Source organism: Triticum aestivum, chromosome 2B (assembly GCF_018294505.1).
Source record: "Triticum aestivum cultivar Chinese Spring chromosome 2B, IWGSC CS RefSeq v2.1, whole genome shotgun sequence".
Lineage (NCBI taxonomy): Eukaryota > Viridiplantae > Streptophyta > Magnoliopsida > Poales > Poaceae > Triticum > Triticum aestivum.
This window is the reverse complement of record NC_057798.1, coordinates 788,782,104-788,788,847: the sequence shown is the minus strand read 5'-3', so window position 1 is coordinate 788,788,847 and position 6,744 is coordinate 788,782,104. Positions and strand designations below refer to the sequence as shown.

At 42.2% G+C, this 6,744-nt stretch overlaps 1 long non-coding RNA gene across 1 annotated transcript; it reads left to right on the top strand.

Annotated features, from left to right (window-relative positions):
• The first annotated feature begins 6 nt into the window (after positions 1–6).
• Positions 7–3,545, top strand: LOC123042766 (uncharacterized). The gene is made up of 2 exons (XR_006418897.1): positions 7–337; positions 3,268–3,545. It is a non-coding gene; the product is annotated as an uncharacterized lncRNA (long non-coding RNA).
• Positions 3,546–6,744: the final 3,199 nt, after the last annotated feature.

Genomic DNA, 6,744 nt, shown 5'->3' with positions numbered 1-6,744 from the left:
CGTCGGCGGCGACGGGTCCCTCTCCTCCGACCCGTCCGCTCCGCACGAGCGAGGGGCTGGGCAGTGGTGGCTTCCCCGCGTGACGGGTCGCTGGTGTTGCGCCGGTCACGGGCAGCGGCGGGGCCAGCCGATGGCTGCGGGTCAAACCGACCGGGACAGCGGCGCATCTGTGCGAGAGGGGGAGAGGGGAGAAGAAGGAGAGGCCTGGCGGCGGTTGAGGAGGTGCTGCGCGCCGCAATCTCTTCCTCGACGCGCCGCCAAATCTCCACCTCGACGCTCTGCTGGTCCTCTGCATCCACGTGCCGCCGGAACTCCGCCTCGAACTTCAGTTTTTGTGGTATGGATTCCTTCCCCTCTCCACCAAATCTTACTCTGTGCACTGCCTGCCGCCTCTCAAGCAACACGTACCATTGCCCTGCTTGGCGTGTTGTGCTCACATGCTCCTCTATCGCACTGCGTCGTCCCCTTCGCCTGTACGGCCCAATCGCAGTCGCAGGTGTTCTCCGGCCAGTTCATCATGAACCACCGAAGGACGCACGCGAGCAGTATCTGGCATTCAGAGCCTCGCGGGTTTGACGCTTGCACACAAGCGACGGATCAAAGGAGCGTGCGAACTATGTAGCTGAATGTTGTTTCTTTTCGCCAAATCATCTATTCTTAATTTCCTCAAATCATCTTTTGATAAATGATCCTCTGATGTTGATTTCAAAGAGAAACATGTTTTACAGTCTTTTAGATTTCGGTCATCAGAGGGAATTTGGATTCTTTTTCTATCACCACACAAAGAATTGTATGTCAGTGCCAATTGAAAAGGTGAAGGAGAATTGAGTTTTGTTTTATCTGTACTGCATTATCTGTCTACCCGGGGGGGGGGGGCAGTCATGGAGAAGCAAAGTTTAACTGAGATTTCAAAATTTTGTGGCCTTGGTAAAAAAAAGGTGCTTCTACTTCTTGAAACTCCGGACTGCTCATGTACTATTTCACATTGCCATCTTTGTTACTCATCGCTTACTTGACAGATATACAAAAGATGGCAAGGGAACACTGCTCATCACATATTAATAATGTCATCTCCAGAGTAAAGTCATGCAAACTTTCTGGACAGTTATGCTAATCAAACCTTATTTGATGAATTTAGTAGGAAGTACTCAGTTATGGATCCATTCTATGGGTGGAATTATAGACTCCTTGTGTGTGTGTGAGTATGTTTATTCTTGCTTGAATCTGGTGCTGAAGGTGTGAACAGGTGAGTCCTGCTTACAAGTTTGTCTAAAGAATGGTGGTCTTTGATGTATTAGCCCTTCCATGTTAGCTTGTTTCCTTTTCTTTTTTGGGGGTTTACACGGGTATGTCCATGTTTGCCTCAAGGGCTGAGTGACTAAGTTTCGTGGGCATGTGCACACGGGTGCAGAAGGTCTGAGCTTTCAGATAAACACTAATTGCTATCTTCACATGGTGAAAATGTGCAGGAAGTCGATCCTGTTGGAGGAGATCCTGACCATCATTGAAAGATTAGCTTGTTTGTTTCTACAAAAGTTGGGTAAAGCAACTACCAAACCATAGTTTTTAAGGCGGTAAGGCGACCTATGGCGCTGGGGGGCGCCTTATCGCCTAGGCGACGCCTAAGCGCCTAAGGCGGACGCCTAAGCGCCTAAGGCGGGCATATTTGTAAGGCGCTGGGGGGGCGCCTTATCGCCTAAGCGTTGCCTAAGCGTCCAAGGCGGGACGCCTTAAAAACAATGTACCAAACTATGAATGGAATAAGTCTAAAAAGGAAGCTATTCCAATACAGGATGAGAAGAGCCTCAAGTTCGCTGGTGACCATGTTCGTTAATATTTTTGTTAGAATCCTTCATTCTAAGCTTGCATTGTAATAAAATTTGGCACAGAGATATGATTTCAATCATGTGTCTGTTGTAGCCAAGGCCATACATCCCCTCCTACCCTGAGTAAATTTGAAGCTCCATATTTTAATTTTGAACCCTAAAATGTTGTACACACTTGGCAATCCCAGATCTGTTCTGGACTCTTGGTATTCAATCTAAATTATAACCAGGCATGACGCTCAATATTGTAGCAATGAACATCAGGGTGTGTACTAAGTTCCAACTAAGAAAGTTCAGTTTGGCTATTTCCTTTTTTACACAGACCAGACTAAGTAGCTGCAAAAGTGTTCTATCCTTTTGAGTTTTTGTGTAAGAGAAGGTACCATCAAGCATCAACTATCTCGCATAATATGAAATGGATAGCTTCCAACATGCAGGTATGCCATGAGCTTGAGTTATATTACTAAAGCGTGGATCTGTATGTATAAGTTTAAAAATGTCCTATAGTCAAAAATTTGTATCATTTTTGAAGTGTTGCTTTGTTGTCTTCACCTAATGATAACCCGTTAGCAAATAAAAGTAAATAATTTGTTCCTTCTTTTAGCACCTAATTTACCTTCATTATGTTGTTGTTAATAGTAGCATTGTTTTGTCCAGATTTTGATTACATTATGAGTCTGCATACCTTGTTTCTAATTATTTAAGTTCAGCATGTCCCTTCAAACGCCATGAATCAAGTCTGTTCGCTAATAAGCCACGGCGAATGCGTCGGGTGCCTGTGCGTGCGCGCGCCGGATGCGGTCCGGACCGTGGCGTGCATGCGTGTGTAGTGTTTGGGTCCGCGTGTGTATGTGCGTGCGACACGCCGTAGTAGGAGTAGGCCGTTGGCGAATCGGTCAAGGCGAGCGTGGAGATCGTCGCGGGCCGATCGGGCACCCGGCTATGTAGGAGGCGTGGGGTTCATGCCCAGAGCTGGCCCAGAGTATAAAGCCCGCGTGGGTACGTTGCAATGGGCGGGGGTGTAGAGTTTGTGCTCTGGAAAAGTCGTTGTTGCGGCAGGTGTTAGTGCGCCGGAAAACCTCGCTGTGTCCACAGTGCTCTCTCCTCCTTTCTTCTTCCGTTTGTGGCGAGAGAGAGAGAGAGAGAGAGAGAGAGAGAGAGAGAGAGAGAGAGAGAGAGAGAGAGAGAGAGAGAGAGACCGCGGCGAGCTAGGGCAAGGGCTCGGCACCAACCAAGTCTGTGGTACGGTAGCATGATGCGTCCACTCCCAACATGAGATCAATTTTTTTTAGTTTCAGGTAGGAAACTATCATGGTTATTATTTTATTCTCTGGATGTTGCACAAATGCTTGAACAATTTCAGCCACTTGTAGATTTCAGTGTAGTGGTTGTAAAAGTGTTGATGGAAATGGCTTATTGAGTTGCCAATTTTGAATTGCAGGGGTTGGTGAAGCACAAACGAGTGACATAGGGCGTGGAGTAGACACCCAGCTCCATGGTTCCATTATGCAGGATGTGGCTTGGATTGTCGTGCTGCTGAAAACAACCAACGGTGGCTCCGCTTGGTTTTGAAATTGGGAGGGTTTAATTCAAGATTTTTATATTTTCCCCTGTTTTTGTATGGACAATGTGTGTGCCGTCTATAAAATGTTTAGTTATGTTTGGCAGATGAGTACAAACTCTTTTTCTCTCCACGTTTACCATGAAGAATGAAACACACATCAGTTGGCTCACTTCAGTTCCTGTGCTAAGTGATAATCCATGCAGTCTCTTATTCTGAATGTTATACACTTTTGTTCTAGGGTCATACTGACTCGCATTTAAATGTCAGACCATGTCAAATGATGCCAGTGTGAAGCGGAGGTTACTTCTATTTTCTTGCGTCACATGTGAAGCTTATGCGAAGGGGAGCCTTGGCGCAGTGGTAAAGCTGCTGCCTTGTGACCATGAGGTCATGGGTTCAAGTCCTGGAAACAGCCTCTTACAGAAATGTAGGGAAAGGCTGCGTACTATAGACCCAAAGTGGTCAGACCCTTCCCTGGACCCTGCGCAAGCGGGAGCTACATGCACCAGGTTGCCCTTTTTACATGTAAAGCTTATGCAAGGACATACCATTTTAGGTAGCATGGACATAACATTTTTCAAATACTTGTTCAACATTTTTTGAAATACTTGTTCAACATTTTTCAAATGCTTGATTAACAGTTTTTTAAATCCTTCTTCAAAAAATTCCAAACACTTGTTCAATTTTTTCGAACGCTTGATTAACATGTTTCGAATACTTGTTCAAAAAATTTCAAAATGCTTGATTAATATTTTTCGAATACTTGTTCAATATTTTTCAAATACATGTTCAACATTATTCAAATGCTTGATTAAAATTTTCTCAAATACTTGTTCCACATTTCTCTGAATGCTACATTAACATTTTTTAAATCCTTGCTCAATAGTTTTTTCGAATGCTTCATAACATTTTCCAAATACTTGTTCAACATTTTTCCAAATTGTTTTTGTACAATGTCTTTGTAATATATATTTAAAGTATTTTAAATTATAAAAAGTCCAACAATAAAGCAAAAACATAAACTCAAAACATAAAAAAATAAAAAAATAGGTTGTGCCTCGCTCGCGCATGGGCCGGCCCATATTGCTCGCCCCATTCAGCGAGTCGGGAGTTACACTCGCTGAAGGCGAGGAATAGGGGTGCCCTGCTCCTGGAGCGAGAAAATGAAGTGGTTGAAACATCAAATAATTTCAGTAACATCTTTTCCATTCCTTACTTCATGTGTCGGCAGATATTGATCGGACGGTTCAGAAATAAAGTGACTGATACAATTCAAAATTTCAAGTACATGATCCATAGGAGCTCCCAAACATAACACATCTTTTGTTTCATTCCAAAAATAATCACATCTTCTGTTTGCTCGACCCCCCCCCCCTCCACCGCCGCCCCACCCCCAGCTTGGGCGAATGTTTTGTTTGCTGGCATTAATCATCCCGAGTGAACCATCCCAGCGAGAGCATCACCATATAAAAAAATGGCCCAGCTTTAGCACCACAAAAAAACAAGCCTTAAAACTATTTTCTTACGATGTATAAAAGAAACTTTGCCAAATGCCCAACAAACAAATTTGCATAGCTCTGAAATGTAATTTGCTAATACATACTCCCTCCCCATTTTCTAAGGCGCCTAAACTTTTGCACGAAAATTAGCATACAACTAAACATTCTCCTCTAATAGAAGTGATTGAACGATCCAGGAAAATAGCAAACGGGCGTGAGAGAATAGGACCGATCTAGTACTAGCGATAGTTAGCAGAAACTACCTGTACGTGAGAAAAACAGGGGTTGGGAGGCTTATGGGCCCAATATTGTGGGATTTTACAAAAAAGGTTAGGCGCCTAAGATTTTGGGAAGGAGGGAGCATAAATTAAAAGTACAAAAGCAAAAGTAATACATTGAAAAGTACATCTGACATCAAACAAAAAAAAATTGCCATCATATATAGAATGAATTCTGCCAATTGTACATAGAATGACATACTGTAACAAAAAATAATTGCCATGATAGTAATATAAAAATGCCATCATAGCTAGAGTAAAACTACACTTGTCTAAATTGAAAAAATGGCATGGTGTATACGAACTACATACCTTGATGCTCTAAGAACAAATAATGAGTTGAAATGCATAAGAAACTATTTAAAAAATATCTAAAATGTTCCATATTTTTGTAAAACGAAAAAAATATTTTGAATTACCACGTGGCCATCTGAAAACCATTTTCAAAATTTTCCATGTGTGGAGAACAAAATTCCTAGAATTGTCGTGGTCCTTTTCTAAAATTACCATGTGACCAGTACAAAAAAAATTTAAATTTTTTCCATGTGATGTTTATTTTAAATTATTCAAAAAGATTATGGCAAACATGCAAAAAAAATTATCATGGTATACTCAATGAATTTGTCGTGAAATGTACAAATAAATGCAATGGTATGGACAAAGAAACTTCCATTATATAAAATTTCCATTGTTTATGAAAGTTGCCATGGTATACGTAATGAATTTTCCAATGAATGTACAGATAAAATTATCATGGTATGGAAAATGAAATTCCCATGATAGAAAATTGCCATTGTTTGGAAAATTGCCATTGTTTGGAAAATTGCCATGGTTCAAACAAAAAGAATTTTGCTATTGTTAACAAAATTAAATTTGACATGGTCCTTAAAATAAACTTTCCATGATCAATATTTTTGTTGCAATGGTCCAAAAAAGATCATGCCAAATTACAGAAAAATTGGCGTGTCAAAAAAGAAAACAAAATACAAGAGCATGGAAAAATGCCATCATGTTGTATGACGGTGTAATACACGGCCTCATGGTGAGGAGCCCAGTAGTAGGCCTGCCTTGGCACCCATGAAGCTTGACGGAGGACCAACTACAGGAAGGATCCCTAGAGTCTGAATAAGCATCAACTGATCACCTTGGCATACAAGGCAAGATGACGGCGGCCAGATTGGATCTATCTTGTGTAAAACCCTAGCCAACATCACGTATATAAGGTGCGGTTAGGGGCATCCATTCCTATCTACTCCTGTAGAAACATACTCTCGGTAGTCATACTTCATCCCCTAGTTTAACCCTACACGAGATACTACACCATGAATACAAACTAGAAGGAGGACGTAGGGTGTTACCCCTACAAGCAGGCCTGAACCTAGGTAACTTCCTCGTCTGAACTCGGCTCTGACACTTCCAACCACGTTCGCCCCTACCAAGGGTACTGACGATTCTCCGTGCTGTTATTGTACGTAAAAACATGCAGAGCACCACTTGCCATGGTACATGGTAAATAAAATCAAGAATTTATGATCCATACGGCAAGGCAAGCTTAGAAAAACATGAATTTTGCACAT